The sequence below is a fragment of the Ahaetulla prasina genome, chromosome 1, assembly GCF_028640845.1.
Source record: "Ahaetulla prasina isolate Xishuangbanna chromosome 1, ASM2864084v1, whole genome shotgun sequence".
NCBI classification, from domain to species: domain Eukaryota; kingdom Metazoa; phylum Chordata; class Lepidosauria; order Squamata; family Colubridae; genus Ahaetulla; species Ahaetulla prasina.
The window spans coordinates 243,707,610-243,725,530 of record NC_080539.1 but is presented as its reverse complement, the minus strand read 5'-3'; the positions used below and the strand labels follow the sequence as shown (position 1 = coordinate 243,725,530).

At 37.7% G+C, this 17,921-nt stretch overlaps 1 long non-coding RNA gene across 1 annotated transcript in view; it reads left to right on the top strand.

Annotated features, from left to right (window-relative positions):
* LOC131203865 (uncharacterized) overlaps nucleotides 1-11,687 on the top strand; it is a 30,838-nt gene extending 19,151 nt beyond the window's left edge. Inside the window, exon 4 of the long non-coding RNA XR_009156493.1 lies at nucleotides 11,139-11,687. This is a non-coding gene — a long non-coding RNA (uncharacterized LOC131203865). The remainder of the gene's footprint in view (nucleotides 1-11,138) is intronic.
* Nucleotides 11,688-17,921: the final 6,234 nt, after the last annotated feature.

The window sequence follows — 17,921 nt, the reverse complement described above, 5'->3', positions numbered from 1 at the left end:
AAAGCACTGTGAAGCGGTATATACATCTAAGTGCCATTGCTATTAATATCATTTTCAAAACAAGACACAAGTTGGAAGTAGAGGCTGAGCCATTTGAACTGGAAAGTTATCCACGCTTAATCAACGGCTTTTTGTTTTCAGAATGACTCTCTAGTAAACATATTTAGGCCTACAGCTTACACTCCGCTTACAAAGGAATAAGTCCACTGAACACAATATAAATTAAATACTATTGTAACTTGTAGAGCTATCTTTTGATTTGACATATTATCAGAGTTATAAGTAGCTCTTCTCCCAGAAATCAAGGTGCCCCAGATCCATTCTGGAAGTATTTTGATTGATGCCAATGGTGTCCTAGACAGAGGGCGGTTTTGGCATGGTTAGCAAACTGCAGTGTATTGTTTCTGTAGGCTAAATTAGATTAGATTAGAAGAGTTACAATAATGGAGCCTCTCCCCTTAATGTGTACACTTGATGCCCCTTCCCTGCAGGGATAGCAATGCAGTCCATTCTTTCAGTCAAAGAAGATGCAGTTGTGTCCGAGCCTTGCCATTCTCTGCAAATGATAGCAAAACGTGCTTAAGGAGAACCTCTTCACAGGCCAGAAAAGTCTTAACACATCCCCTAGAAGCTGTTCACACTTCCTTAGGGAAAATCATCTTCACTTTGAAAAGGATTAGATGAAACGGCTTTTTAAAACAAAACTCCCTGAAACATCATTTAATTAGCTCATTCAGTGAAGTGGTCACTGAAGATTGGCGAAATATTTTGAGCAAAGAAAAAAAGAGGCAGCTTCTTTGGAAATTGCTGTAAGCTCATACCAACAGAGAAAATAAATAGAGAGCTGGGTTGCCGTAATCAGATACCAGAGTTATTAATAGTAGTGACCCCAAGTTCATCAGGTAAGAATAGTAGATGATAGAGACCAAAACTATATTGATTAGGAGGTAAGCAGATGCAACCAAGTGTGTCTCTGGAGGAAAGATACAGTGATGGATTACATATCTTTCAAAACCTCTGGTAGCTTTGGAGGAGACCTTATCCAGATTTTTTTTAAATTTTATTTTGTCACAACAGTATACACAAGCATCAACATAAAACAACAACACATCATATAAGCCTATATATGAGCAAAAGTATGCAATAACTATATTAATTTGATATAATGAAAGGAAATGATAGGACAGGAACGGTAGGCACTTTTGTGTTCTTATGCATGCCCCTTATAGTCCGCTTAGGAATGGGGTGAGGTCAATAGTAGACAGTTTTTGGTTAAAGCTTTGGGGATTTTGAGAAGAGACCACAGAGTCAGGTAGTGTGTTCCAAGCGTTAACAACTCTGTTACAAAAGTCATGTTTTCTGCAATCAAGATTGAAGCGGTTAACATTAAGTTTAAATCTATTGTTTGCTCTTGTATTATTGCAATTGAAGCTGAAGTAGTCTTTAACAGGAAGGACATTGCAATAGATGATTCTATGTGTTAAACACAGGTCTTGGAGTCGGTGGAGTTCTAAGTTTTCTAATCCCAGGATTTCAAGTCTGGTGGTATAAGGTATTTTGTTGTTTTCAGAGGAACGGGAACTCTTCTTGTAAAATATTTCTGGACGTGTTCAATTGTATTAATGTCAGAGATGTGGTATGGGTTCCAGACAGGTGAGCTGTATTCAAGAATTGGTCTAGCAAATGTTTTATAAGTTCTGGTTAGTAGTGTAGTGTTTCTGGAGAAGAAGCTATGTAAGATTAGGTTTACAACTCTTAAAGCCTTTTTTTGCGATGTAGTTGCAGTGGGCTTTGGCACTTAGATCATATGATATGAAAACTCCAAGGTCTTTAACAGAGTGGGGGTCATCTGTAAGGTAATGGCCATCAAGCTTGTACTTAGTGTTTGAGTTCTTTTTTCCAATATGTAAGACTGAGGGTGGGGAGCTTCACTTTGTAGAAACCCACAACTGTCCTGGCCATGGCTGTGAATTGTGGGAATTGAAGTCTAGGCAGATGAAGGGCACCCCAACCGAGAAAGGATGACATAGTTCAACGACAGACCTTGGTTTTAATTCTCGTTCTTTCACGTGAATGAATGAAAGAAACTCGTGTTTATTTTTTGTCTCTCATTTGAAACCAGAAGGATTATAGGTGGATTACAGAACGTACATATAAAATTCAGCACAAGTCAATATCAAGAAACAAATAAATAATGACTTAAATCTTCAAAGGATAAAAAGAAAGCCTTCGTCGCTTGGGAAATGCACATTTTCCCATGAAATATTACTTCATGAAATATTACAGCTGTGTGACAAACATCTAATTTTGGGAGGAGACTGTAAAGATCTCTCAATGCATCTGATGAACTGAGCCCCTTCCAAGAGACCTGAAAAGATGAAATTCAGTGTCTGTTTCCTCCAAACAGTCTCTCCCATGTAATCCCATTTATGCACATTGCAAAAATGGAACTTGTCCCAGTCTGGTCATCTATGGAAGACCTGCTGAGAATATCTTTTCTGCCACCCGCACATGCAACAGAAGAAGTATATGTGGTTGGCCGAAGTATTAGACCTTCTTTCCCTAAAGAGATATGCCCATGGTTAGTTTTGCTGCTTCTTGTTAAAATGACTAATATAGGATATTTGGGCATTTTGAAATTTTGTAGATTTTCTTTTCTGTGTAGCAGATCTCACAAAAGGGATTCGTATGTTTCACTGCACATACATCTTCCATACTAATTAAATGTATCTGGCAAAAAGAGAGTGGATTTCTACACTGGAAAAGTCTGATTCCTGGAAATTAGATAGAAGAGATGTGTGATTGGAATCAAATTTGAGCGTGAACTGAGCAAAAGTTTTTCCAGACAAATTTCTTCACTTCTGACCTCCTAAATTGAACACTTTTAGGCATCTTCTTGAAAGCAAGATTTGTAAACTAAAGTATCTTTGGTTCAGGGAAGAAAAAAGATATTTAAATTAAGGGTTGAATAAAATTAGGCCGTGCTCTGAATTTACAGTTCAGAGAAGCATGGGAAGCTAAGAAGATCACAAAAATTCAATTTTATTGAAAGAGTAGATGAAAGAAAAATGAGACTAGAATATGAAGAACTAATTTGAACTGGTAGGGGAAGAAATCACTGCCTGCCTGAGGAAAGAATGGAAAACTCTGAATATTGCTATTCTTTCCACTGGGGAATTTCACTACAAGTTTCACAATGGAATCTTCCCTTCTACACTGAAGTATCAAATGTCTGGTCAGTACTGAAGGATGAATATACAGCGTCTATTAAAACTGCTTTCATTTTTGCTATTTATTTCCGTGGAATTTTTTTCCTCACCCTCAAAGCAACTTATAATAGGAATGTGAGATACTTTTTTCAATGGAGGGCAGAATTTGGAAATAGGTTGATATTTAGGCAGGCAATGAAACACCATATTTTATTTGGCTGTCAACATATTTTGCAACTTCTTCTTTTTAAAGGCTCTATTCCCTCTTACGTTGCCTTGGTTTGTAAAATATGTTGCAGCTGTTTGTTAGGGCCACAGTGCCAGACAGCAGTGCTTTTGCAGAGCTAAGTGAATAAAGTAGCAGCTGTGTTTATATTCTGAGCTACCACCAGCTCACTTCGGAATCCAACACATTTTATAAAAACTCAACTACAGGGTCTTCTCCTAGTGTTACTTCGTGCAGGGACACAATTAGCTAGATATTGAGATTCACTGGTCACCATTTCCCAAGTGATGTTCCAAATGAACTTTGCATTTTAACCTCGCCTTTTTACCCTGCCATATAAATTTATTAATCCCAATCTGCCAATCTTCCAAATTTTTATCCTTTTTAATTATTGGTATCATCTGGAACAGAAACAAAAATCTAGGTAACACATTCATTTTAATAGCCGCAATCCTTCCCAATAGGGATAACTGCAATTTCTTCCAGCCACTCATATCATTCTGAACTTTTTGCCATAGCAAGTCATAATTATTCTTATAAAGTTTCTTGGTCGATGGGCTAATATAGACCCTAAATATTTAACCTTTTTTACTACCTCAAATCCTGTCATTTCCTCTAGTTTTTGTTTCTGTTGTATAGACATATTTTTAATTATCACTTTTGTTTTATTCTGATTTATTTTAAATCCTGATACCTTTCCATATTTATCAATTACTTCCAACAAAGATCTACTTGAATTTATAGGATTCATTAACGTAACCACTACATCATCTGCAAAAGCTCTAACTTTATACTCATATTGTCTAATCTTAATTCCCTCTATTTTCATTAATTCTCGTATTTTATCTAATAATGGTTCCAGAGTCAAAACAAACAATAATGGTGATAAGGGACATCCCTGTCTCGTTCCTTCGCAATCTTAATAACTTCTGTCAAACTACCATTTACTATAATCTGTGCTGTTTGCTCTCCATAAATCGCTTTAATTATTCTAATAAAACAGTCTCCAAATTGCATTTTCTCTATTAATTTAAATAAAAAATCCCAATGCAATCGATCAAAGGCTTTCTCTGCATCCAAAAAAATAAGTGCCGCTGAAGTATTCTTCTTTTCCAAATATTCCAATATATTAATAATCTGTCTAACATTATTCCTCATCTGCCTCCCTTTTATAAAACCAGATTGATCAGTATGAATTCTTTGTTGTAAAACTAACATTAATCTATTTGCTATTATTTTTACAAAAATCTTATAATCATTATTTAAAAGTGAAATCGGCCTATAGTTACCAGGTTTAGAGCAGTCTTGCTCCTCTTTTGGTATCAGTGAAATAAAAGATGTTTTCCATGACGGGGGTATTCCCACTCCTAATTGTATCTGATTAAATAATTCTTTAAGTGGGCCTAATATTTCATCCTGTGTTTTTTTATAATAAGTTGCTGTAAGACCATCTGTACCAGGGGTTTTCCCCATTTTTAATTGTTTAATTGCCTCCACTATTTCTCCAGTAGCTATCGGCCGATTCAGCTCCTCCCTCTGTTCTAATGTTAGAATATTAACCTTATAATCTTTCAAATAATCATAAATGTCCCTATTCAATATTTTGTCTTTTGCATATAGTGCAGTATAAAATTCTGAGAATGCCTTTTTAATTTTATCCTGTTGGTATATCTCTTTACCTTTATATTCTATTTTTTGTATGACACGTGCTTTCTGTTTCTTCCTTAAATTATATGCCAACCATCTCCCAGGTTTATTTGCATTACAAAAGGTATTATGTTTAGCATATTGTATATTCGTTGCCACCTGGTCTGCCATTAACATATTAAATTGACTCTGTAATATTTTTATAGCCTCTTTAAGTTTGTGATCTTGTGGGGTTTGAATTAATAACTTTTGCTTCCTTTGAATTTCTTCTTCCAAATACCTACGCTGCCTTTGTTTATTATTCCTTTGCCTATTGTCCAAATAAATCAATATCCCTCTAATAAACGCTTTGCTTGCCTCCCACACAGTTCCTATAGGTGTCCCTTTGTACATATTAAAATCAAAAAATTCTTTTAACTGTTTCTTACAATAAGTTACATTATCCTCATATCTAAACAGATTTTCATTCAACCTCCATGTTCTACCACCTTTTTTCCCTTGTAATAATTCCATCCATACTGGGCTATGGTCAGTTAAACACCTCGGAAATATCTTCGTTTTCTTCACCCTAGAAAGCAAGTCATTAGAAATTAAAATAAAATCAATGCGTGAAAAAGATTGATGCCTATCAGAAAAAAAAGTAAATCTCTCTCATCTGGATTCCGTAACCTCCATATATCTCTAAACTCAAAGTCTTCCATCATTTCAAAAAAGGATTTTGGTAATTTTGCATGTATAGGTATCTTCTTGGAGGAGGTTCTCTTATCCCTTCTTGTATCAATTACTCCATTCCAGTCTCCTAATAAAATAAACGAACTATAATCCCAGAGGGTCAACCTCTCATGTAACATTTTGTAAAACTTTTCTTGTTGCTGATTAGGTGCATAAATACCTATCAACAAAGTCTTTTGCATCTATCACCAGTTCAATAGCAATAAATCTTCCTTGAATATCTGCCTCAATTAACTTAGCTGGTATATCCTTCCTGATATATACAACAATTCCATGCTTCTTTTCCAAAGCTGATGCAACAAAATGGTTACCCAATTTTGAATTAATTAAATATTTTTGGTCTGATAATTTTATATGTGTCTCTTGCAAACAAATCACATCATTTTAAATTGTTTCAAGTAGTGAAATATTTTCCTTCTTTTCTGAGCTGAATTCAAGCCATTAACATTCCATGACAAGATTCTATTTGCCATTACTGGCCTCCTGAAGCTTTGAAGCAGACAACGGAAGCTCCTCCTCCGGTATCTTCCGTCTAGCTCCTCCCACAGCTTCCATACTGGGATCCTGACTTTTACTTTGAGACTGTTGCTCTTCTTTACGCTTAAGGGCTCCTCTTGTCACCCTTTGCTCTTGTGGTTCCTCTAATACTGGCAGCAATAAAGACTCTTGGATCACCACGCCTTCTTGAGTCTCTTGAAGTTTTTCTATCACTTCTATTTCGACTTTCAAAACTGTAGAAAGAAAATCCTTTGCCTTTAAAATAGTGTCAATTCTATATCTCCTTCCTTGATAGAATACTGTCAGTCCAACTGGCACCTCCCATCTGAATCTGATGTTTTTTAAGTTCTTGTGTAAAAAAAGCAAATTCCTTCCTGTCTCTTAACATCTTTGAAGGAATCTCTTTCAACACCTTCAACTCCTGTTCTCCAATTTTTAAAGTTGTCTGATATGAAACTTGCAGAATCTGATTTCTCATAGTCCTTTTCACAAAATAAACCACAATGTCCCGAGGAAGCTTTCTCTGTCTTGCAATCCAGGAATTAACTCTATATATTTTATCAATTTGGTAAGCTACCTCTTGGGGTTCCACTTCAATAAATTCAGCCAATGCTTCAGATATAATTTTTCTTAAGTCTTCTCTCGCTCTTCTTGCATACCACAATTCTAAGAGCTCCTTCCATAAGTTTATATTGTAATATCACAACCTGATCTTCATTTTGATCCACTTCTTTCTGAACACCTTTCATTTTGTCTTCTAAATGCTTATTTGACTGAGAGATCTGTTCCATTTCCACTTCCAATCCCTCAATTTTTTTACTCAGTCCTTGAACTGCCATGAGAATATCTTCTCTTATTTTTGCATTAAAATTCTCCATCATCTCTTTTTGCCTATCTTCAGAAAGTTTTAATTGTTCTTTCAATATTTCCTCAAGACTTGGTTCAGATCCCCTTCTTCCAGAAGGCTTTAAAGGTTTAGCTGCCATTCTGTCTTCAAAAGAATCAGGAATTCAAACTTAATAACTCTCCTTCCCTCCTTTCAGTATAAAAAAACTCCATTTGTAACAATCCACAAATAACGCTGCTTCATCGTACTAAAAATTTTTACTTTCACTTTCAGACGCCATTTTAAAAGTCAATTAATCAAAGACAAAGAAAGGTTTCAAGTTTCAAAAAGGGAGTCGGTACTTGCCGTGCTGATCAAATACCTAGTCTTTTATACTAGATATAAAACATATAATCAACCCATTTCTTCCAGGTCTTCGTCATTGTCTTTCAGGGACAATAATATTTTTGTCTATTAATAATTCAAAGAATAGTACTTTTGTCTCTTGCCATTTTTTTTGATGCATTAATCTCTGTCTTTCCTTCATTTCTCCTTTTGAAAAGTCAGTCACAATATTGCCTAGTAAATCCTTATGTTCAAAAATCCACAAAATACTACCATATATTCCATCAGTCCAAAGAGGGAATTCTTGATAAACATTAAGCCTATAAGTTTTTTCAGTTCGGGAGACAGCCTCCTGTAGCACTAATTCTGACATTTCATCCAAACTATTTAAAGGAAACTTCTTTACATCAACTTGTTTATTCACGATCATATCTTCATCCATTGCATTTAAGTCCTGTTTCAGTTCGTATTTTTGAGTAATTAAATACATTCTTTCTGTGTAATCCTGTATAAAGTCACGAATCCATTCTTCTGAAAGAACCTTCATAACAAAGTTCTTGCTGAAAATCCCCTTATGAAATACTTAAACAACGTAATATGATCCTACAAACCAGAATCCAACACAATAAGATGATGTCTCCATTCAGTTTCGATTTCGCAGCAAGCTATTTGCAGTTAGTCTAAAACGCCATTTTAAGAGAAGGAAAAAAAAGAATAATTTTTCTCTCTTTAAAAAGAGGAGGAAGTCAGAAAATCAACAATACTTGCAAACCAATAATTATTCACTCATTCTTCTTCCGCCTGCTTATAAATCCACAAAAAGAAATCAATTGTTAGCAGAACTTGGACACCTTCCTCTTTTCCTGCTGTTGCAAGAGACATGCTGGATAATAGAGGTAGGAGGGATTCAAAGGGACTCACCTTCCAGGACTTTGCATAACAAAAACAAAGCCCCTAAGGGAATCTACCTCTCTCCCCCCTGCTCATTCCCCTGCTCTCTCAACCAGAGAGGGAAAATTAAGTCGGGAACAGCTGTTCAAAAGCTATTTACACCGGCTTTTACCGTTATCTAGCGCGGAGTGCCATAAATTAGCACCCAGCGAGAAAGGTGGAGCCAAGCGGAAGTCCCTCGTGTTTATTTTTTGTCTCTCATCTGAAACCAGAAGGATTATAGGTGGATTACAGAACGTACATATAAAATTCAGCACAAGTCAATATCAAGAAACAAATAAATAATGACTTAAATCTTCAGAGGATAAAAAGAAAGCCTTCATTGCTTGGGAAATGCACACTTTCCCATGAAATATTACTTCATGAAATATTACAGCTGTGTGACAAACATCTAATTTTGGGAGGAGACTGTAAAGGTCTCTCAATGCATCTGATGAACTGAGCCCCTTCCAAGAGACCTGAAAAGATGAAATTCAGTGTCTGTTTCCTCCAAACAGTCTCTCCCATGTAATCCCATTTATGCACGTTGCAAAAATGGAACTTGTCCTAGTCTGGTCATCTATGGAAGACCTGCTGAGAATATCTTTTCTGCCACCCGCACATGCAACAGAAGAAGTATATGTGGTTGGCCGAAGTATTAGACCTTCTTTCCCTAAAGAGATATGCCCATGGTTAGTTTTGCTGCTTCTTGTTAAAATGACTAATATATGACTAATATTGAGCATTTTGAAATTTTGTAGATTTTCTTTTCTGTGTAGCAGATCTCACAAAAGGGATTCGTATATTTCACTGCACATACATCTTCCATACTAATTAAATGTATCTGGCAAAAAGAGAGTGGATTTCTACACTGGAAAAGTCTGATTCCTGGAAATTAGATAGAAGAGATGTGTGATTGGAATCAAATTTGAGCGTGAACTGAGCAAAAGTTTTTCCAGACAAATTTCTTCACTTCTGACCTCCTAAATTGAACACTTTTAGGCATCTTCTTGAAAGCAAGATTTGTAAACTAAAGTATCTTTGGTTCAGGGAAGAAAAAAGATATTTAAATTAAGGGTTGAATAAAATTAGACCGTGCTCTGAATTTACAGTTCAGAGAAGCATGGGAAGCTAAGAAGATCACAAAAATTCAATTTTATTGAAAGAGTAGATGAAAGAAAAATGAGACTAGAATATGAAGAACTAATTTGAACTGGTAGGGGAAGAAATCACTGCCTGCCTGAGGAAAGAATGGAAAACTCTGAATATTGCTATTCTTTCCACTGGGGAATTTCACTACAAGTTTCACAATGGAATCTTCCCTTCTACACTGAAGTATCAAATGTCTGGTCAGTACTGAAGGATGAATATACAGCGTCTATTAAAACTGCTTTCATTTTTGCTATTTATTTCCGTGGAATTTTTTTCCTCACCCTCAAAGCAACTTATAATAGGAATGTGAGATACTTTTTTCAATGGAGGGCAGAATTTGGAAATAGGTTGATATTTAGGCAGGCAATGAAACACCATATTTTATTTGGCTGTCAACATATTTTGCAACTTCTTCTTTTTAAAGGCTCTATTCCCTCTTATGTTGCCTTGGTTTGTAAAATACGTTGCAGCTGTTTGTTAGGGCCACAGTGCCAGACAGCAGTGCTTTTGCAGAGCTAAGTGAATAAAGTAGCAGCTGTGTTTATATTCTGAGCTACCACCAGCTCACTTCGGAATCCAACACATTTTATAATTACTTCGTGCAGGGACACAATTAGCTAGATATTGAGATTCACTGGTCACCATTTCCCAAGTGATGTTCCAAATGAACTTTGCATTTTTGGTATTCACAGTTCAAAAATAAAGCTTAAATTGCTAAATCTCTGCATTGTAACAAACAAAATGATGTTTCTGTGTATTTGTGTTTCCTTACAAAGGGTCACAGAATACAGAAACTATACTCTCTTTGCATGTGTCGTACTAAAAAAGAAACACCGAACAGTTGCTTGAGTGTTGATTAATCACACCGCACCCTAACAGAAAGGAAATTACAGATGTGGGAGGTTGCATCTTCTGCTTCCTTGCCAAATGTAAGCTCACAGTTGACATATGGAGTTGTGCGGGCCAATTAAGTAAGGTTCATCTCTTCTCACTGGTATGTGACTTCAGGAAATAGGCATAGGTTTATATATCAGTTGCCTCTCAAAAGTACAACAGCGACGATGCAGTTTCAAACTAACCTGTGCTCACTATCACTTCTGCTGACCTCAAGAGAGAAAAATACTAATAGCCAGTGCTCACATGCAAATAGGAGAATTCAAAGGCCAAAATCCAATCAGTGTCCTGCTACTTGAGTTACTACCAGTCCTTGAATAACAAAAATCCTTACACACACACACACACACACATACACACACACACTACACGTACGCACAAATGTTTTTCCTTTGTTTGGTGATTTTTTCTTTCTTGAAATCTACTGCATGAGAGAAAATTTAGAAAGCAAAGGAGAAAAAGGGTTATCAGACAAAGGAGGGTATTGGAAAGAGACACTGAATTCAAGCATTGTACTAAACCATGTTTGCTCTAATCATTGTTTCTTGAATCAGCCATGGTTGGATTTTTTTAAAATAATATGCTAAGCAGAACCAGACTTTATGGCTCAGCATAAGAGGTCGGTGAGCCTTTACAATGTCCATCCTCACTTTTGTTTCTGTCTGCGAACACCATGCAGCTGTTGTGGTCCGCCAGCAGCCCACTGACCTGTCAACTGAGTCAGACAGTGAGGAGGCTGGGGAAGACAATGGGCCAGTCCTGGAGTCAGGGGAAGGCCCGGAAGAGGGCTCTGCATCGGAGGCAGAGATGGGGCCAGGGCCATCTGGGAGCGATGCACGGACTCCGGAGCCTCCAGAGGCGAACAGCAGAGAGACAGAGGAACAGGAGGAGCTTGTTCCTAGTGCATGCATGTGAAGAGCTGCCAGAAGGCAAGAACAGCTGAAGAAAAAAGAACAACTCGGGAGTAAGGCCAGAAGATGATTGACCACTCCCATAAGGCTTAAAAGAGCAGCAATGAGCCGTTGGGTTCTTTGTAGGAAAGCAATGTTAATTTCCATGCTTCTTGTCAGCATCTCTTGAACTTTGTGGGGTTTTTGCCAAGAAAAGCCTTTGGCAGGTTGCCAAAGACATCAAAGGTTGGTGATAAGGCCGATGGCCTGGTTATTAAGAATGTTGTTTTGGACGAAGCTCAGAGTGAATTAATTCTCAGCTGTTTTAATAAAATAAGTTTGTTGAGGACTGAATTGTGTTTAGTAATCACTACTTGGGCCTTGGTCACAACAGTATCACCCAACAGACTACCTGAGGAAACAAAGGCTTTGACAGGCACAATTTTTCCTTTTGTGAGGTTGTGCATCTCCAGGCTGGCAAGAAAATTGAAGTTTTATCAGGTCCCTAAAGAACTGCTATTGTAGCTGGGGCATTACATTCATCTTGGTAGCTTGCAGATTGCAGAGGCCTGCTGCAAATGAGTGTTTTCAGAGCCGTGGCTGAAACTGCCTGTGGCCAACACAGCTCTTTTACATTCCCATCAGCAACTAACGGGATCAAGAATTGCTTTGAGTGACATGTATGAAAATGCCCTCTGTAGGTTTGGAAAGGGAACCAAAAAAATGTAACTAAATGTGTTCTGCCATCTCATTGAAAATGGAAAGCTTGCAAGGCCTGGAGCAGATCCAGTTTATATATCTACTTAGGACTGATTTCAAGAATCGTTCCGATTAGTAGATTGCAGGTATGGGATGAAATAGAATTGGTTTACTCAATAGTTTGTTACTCAGCAGACAGAGGTGTTGAGTGCAGGCATACATTCACTGAGACCAGGTCAAGTACTCTTAAGTCCTGCTAGTCTGTTCTGTGCACACACTCAAGGAGTTTGCATACAGTAAACATACAGTTTAGGAACTGGCACATTCCAATGAGACCCTGCCTACTCAGATTCCCTCCACCTACTTGTTCAGAATAAAAAAGCTGCTTGGATGGGCAGTGAAATGCTTCAAACCAACAAGAAGGTAAGTCCAGTTGCCGTGACTCAGCTTCCAGATGACTCTACCTGGATGATTGAGAATCTTCATCAGCATACATACAGTAAACTTACAATGGCCTTGCTGCTGAAGAATGGAAGATGTATTTCAATCAAGAGGGTTGGTGAAACCCAAGGAACAGCACAAGCCAGTAATATTGAAGGATGGGTTTTCAGCCCATAGAGCTTTGTGAATTGTGCCTCCCCACCCTCCCACACAAACTATATAGAGAAGGTCTTCAGGGTGTTAGTTGAAAGATCATTCCCTCTCTCTCTCTCTCTCTCTCTCTCTCCTTCTCCCCCACTATCTCTCTCTCCCTCTCCCCCTGTCTCTCTCTCCCTCCCTCTCTCTCTCTCTCTCTCTCTCTCTCACACACACACACACACTGCATGCAGACAGAACCACAGAATCATACAGAGTATTCAACATGGGTAAAAACGTAAAATTTTACTGCTTTTAAAATAACATAAAAAAGAGAAAACAAATATATTTTATTTTCTTATTATTATATACATGCATTACCAAAGAGCAAAAAAAACCCACACAGAAAGTGCTTTGATTAAAAAGTTAACAATCTGCTGGAAGGAGGAGATAGACAGTCATGTAATAAGTGTCCAAAAAAAGCAACATCTATACAGTAAAAATACAAAATAATGCAACTGGACTTTCTGCTATTCTTGATACTGTAAGGAGGGTTGAGAGGACAAAGCCACTGAATGAAACGTTGGGTGTCTCATCCATACAGAATGTGCTTTATCTGATTGGATGAATAGGGTGGCTATCACTTTTCTTCAAGATGGCCATAGATAGTAAATCTCTGACAGAACAGATAATCAGAAAGATGATAAGATGGCCCACAGTTCTGATGTAGTTTTCTGCATTTGCTTCTGTTTGCCTTCCCAAAAAAAACCTGGAAGAAATGTTTAGCCAGTGGTGGGATTCAGCCAGTTCGCACCACTTTGGGAGAACCGGTGGTTAACTTTCTGAGCAGTTTGGTGAACTGGTTGTTGGAAGAAATCATTAGGGCAGAGAACCCGTTGTTAAATTATTTGAATCCCACCACTGGCTATAGCATAGATCAGGGGTCTCCAACCTTGGTCCCTTTAAGACTTGTGGACTTCAACACCCAGAGTTCCTCAGCCAGCTTTGCTGGCTGAGGGATTCTGGGAGTTGAAGTCCACAAGTCTTAAAGGGACCAAGATTGGAGACCCCTGGCATAGATAGTTGTCTGGTGCCAGTTAGAATGCTGATGGTTGTTCAACTGCTCCAGCCCCCCCCCCTTTTTCTCCATCTGGGAAACACATATGAATAAAGGCTTTCCTTATCTCTTGACATATTTGGAAGAGGAACACTCATCAGATTTGCTAAACTGTAAAAAGCTTCAATAAACTTTGCCTGCTTTTAAATTGCAGAGAAGCTGCTCACATGTTTGTTTCCAAGTAGTAGGAACCTAGGTATTTCTGGTGTTTTTTTAAATTCGAATTTATATCCTGCCCTTTTCCGAAGACTCAGGGCAGCTTACATTGTGTTAAGCAATAGTCTTCATCCATTTGTATATTATATACAAAGTCAACTTTTATTGCCCCCAACAATCTGGGTCCTCATTTTACCTACCTTATAAAGGATGGAAGGCTGAGTCAACTTTGGGCCTGGTGGGACTTGAACTTGCAGTAATTGCAAGCAGCTGTGTTAATAACAGACTGCTTAGTCTGTAGAGCCACCAGAGGCTGCCTCACAGTTTAATCTACAGGTATAATCTGTGAAATTCTTCCTTCCTTATTGACATATCAATTGAGCAATTCCTTTTATACTCTCCACTAAAAGTACTGGCACATTGCAGGTCACAGCCATGGAATCAATCTTCCTCCACTCTCTCATAATAAAGCTTTCCATGTGATAGAAAGATTGTTCCCCCCCACACTCAAACATAAGTTGCTTAGGCTGAACTAGATTAGATCACCAGTCTAGTGAAGAAGGAAAGACAGCAGGACAGTGCAGAAAAGAGTGACAGCTGCTCAAGACCTTCTCTCTCTCTCTCTCTCTCTCTTGCCATTGTCACTGGCTCTGACTGCAGCTTGAAAGAGAAAAGGACCAGTGATTGAGACTAAGTTGATTTTGAACTTAATAACAGCAGCACGACTGTTGATTGGACAATATTGGAAGAAAAAAGAATTACCCACAATAGAAGAATGGATATTGAAAGTTTCCAATTTGGCTGAGATGGCTAAAATCTCAGCCTTCTTGAAAGACAGTACTCAAGAAAAATATTTAAATGAATGGAAGAACTGGATTGATTATATTCAAAATAGATATCAGATTAAGAAATTTCGGATTGCTTTTGAATGAAGGATGTTATTTTTGATTTTAATGGAAGAAGTCAGGTTATGTGAGAGAGAAAGATTATAATTGTGTTAGATTTTAAAAAATTTAATGTATGACTGTTTTGTTTAAGGAACTATACCTTGTGTTTGCTCTGGGAAGTCCGGGGGGGGGAGGGGGGTTTAGGAGGGAGGGGGGAGGGGGAAAAATTTAATTGTTGTAAAACTTTTTTTAATAAAAAGAAAGAGAAAAGGACCAGAAGTAGTTGTAGCAGTAATTTTTTTTTGGAATTACTGTTTCCCTACTGAAAAGGAGACTGATGACACCCACCTTGGCATCAGGTGTCCAGTTTGATAGTTTATGCATCATTAACCACACTGCTCTTTGCTTTCTCCCTCCCTCCCTCCCTCTCTCTCTCTCTCTCTCTCTCTGATTTCCCTTCTCTCTCTCTTTTCTGGTTTGTTATATGGCTCACCCTCTTGTTTTGAAATCTGAAAAAGAAGGTTGCCAACTATGGAAGTCTTTTTTGCTTCTTTGGTTTCCTTTAAGGAGGGAGTTCTTATTGTTTGAAATGCCTCCTTCATGCTCATCTCTAGGTCATCAATGGCTCCTGAATATCTCTAATTTTTAAATGTCTATAGAGATTTAAAAATCTCAGTCATCCAGGTCATGGTTGTCCCTTTGCAAATGACCAGCTGTCTGCAAGGAGTATAAATCTTTCCATTCCCTGCCATCCAGCCAGAGCTAAAGAAGCTTCTTGGGTGAGAGGTGAAACGTGTTTAAAGAAAAACCAGAAAGTCTTCTTGCAAAAGCACCTTTGGGACAATATCTATTTTTTACTTCCCTGTTTACATTAAAAGTCAATGTTACTAGTCACAATAGCCTTTAACTGCTAAACAGTCTTTTTTGTTTTCATGCCACAGTGACCTCTCTCATGATGTATGTTCTTCTGGAGTTGCAACCTTTGTTAGATGTCCTTTGACTTGCAAACGGTGCCTCCATAAACTCAAGGATACCTCAGTTTATTGAAATAGCTTAGTTTACAAAGTCATAGTTCGCAAATCAGAGGACATCTAAAGTATGTTTACAATTCTCCCCATTTTAAATGGGATGCTGGATCAAGAACTTGGTTAGCAATCATACTCTCAAAGGCTAAATGGCCTAGATTTTGAGATGTTCTTTTTCTGGACATGGGGATGCCCAGATTCCTATGTACCATTATCTGTACATCTTATCAGTTGTATGTCAATGATCAAATGGATTGAGTATTCATCTTCAATCTCTGTAACTCTATACCAGGGGTGTGAAATAACTTGCATCATCACATCCTTGTCACGTGACGAATCATGACTTTCCCCCCTTTGCTAAACTGGGGGTGGGAGTGGCCAGTGTGAGACGCATCCAACCCAAGGGCCACAAGTTTGATACCCCGTTCTATACTAACTTTGTTGATGACACTCTTCATTTTAACAACTGCACAACTCACTGTAACTTGCTAATTTTAATAAACACATTTTTGGATTTTTTCCAGATGTTGCTGTGTTCTTAGCTTTTTCCACCACACCTTTCTTGAAGTTTTTTACATTTCTCATTGTAGTTTCTTGCTGATGTCTCATAAAACTCTGGGTATAAATCAGCAGGGTAGGTCACCACAGCCTAGTAAAGTTTGCTAACATTTGTTTGTTCTGCATATAACTTTGTAAAAAAAAACTTTATAAAGAGTTGGCCGGTCTCCAGTGATTCATGTAAAGTCTCCAACTATAAACCATTCAAGTAGTTTGCAAAACTAGCAGAACAATTGATAATATCTGAACTTGTCTCTAGATTGTGCCAGAGCTAAATTATCAAAGCTGGAAGTTTTTAAGAAGAGATTGGGCAACCATTTGTCTGAAAAAGGTATAGGGCTTCTTGTCTGAGCAAGGGGTTGGACTAGAAGACCTCTAATGTTCCTCTCAACTCTGTCATTCTGTATCCTGTATTCTATATAAAGCTATTCTAGTTGAAATCCCACAGTATTCATAATAAAGATAAAACATGGACATTTGCATTAACAACTATAAAGAATTCACTGCAATAAAAGGAATTTACTGCATAGAAATTATTGTTCTGCTAATGCTATGATTGAATATTGAACTCCTAACATGACCAGAATGCCAGCGGCCCTCATTGGCCTGACCTTACTAGAAAGAGAGAAAAAAATATCCCAGAATTTATGTGGAAAATATTATTTGTTTTGAATAAAATAGGAGTTATGGAATGCTAGATCTGGGAGCAAACTTGAACAAAGAAATCTAATTTGAATCTTTGCTCAAGCAAGTCTATCCTGAAACTTCATAGCCTGATCTCTCCCATCACTGAACACTGCACTGAGTTTGTAGAAGATGGAGAATTCAGAAGCACACAATATTAATAATAAGATATATTGTATATTTACTTTTGGAATATTATCATGTAAGCACATTCAGAACTTAAAGGGGGGGGAACAGTGCTGGGAAAAGGAAGGAAAACAAGCAGACACTAATTTCAAGATGAATAAATTAGAGAAAAAGTAAATTTTGGGAATAAAGAACCTTCTCAGTATGCAAGTCCTTTTCCCAACCTCTAGAACCTCCAGATTTCAACTTTCAGAATTCCCCAGCCACTGAAGTCATTGTTGAAAATTCTGGGAGTTGAAACTCATATAGTTGAAAGGTACCAACGTTGGGGAAACCTGGTATAGAAACTCTTCTGTCAATATGTAACTCAGAAACCAGTATGCATATTTATATAGTATACTTGGATATACTGGTATACTTTTTCTGATAGTAGAAACAAATCAGCCCGTGCAAGCAAGAACTAGTTCTTGAAAGATGGACTCATCCCATCCACAATAATTGATTGACTTTGGGGTCCTTGGTGCTCTCTGAGCCTGGCTGTTTTCTTGCAGATGTTTCATTACTCAGCTGGGAACATCATCAGTGCACATCTGGAAGGTGCCATGAAAATGAAACTTCTGCAAGAAAAACAACCAAGCTCAGAGAACAAAAGGATCCCACAGTTCAACCCTGAGCTATAAATATTCTCGTTGATTGACTTTGATTCCATAGATACATCAGTAACTTCCTGGGATGTGTGTGTCT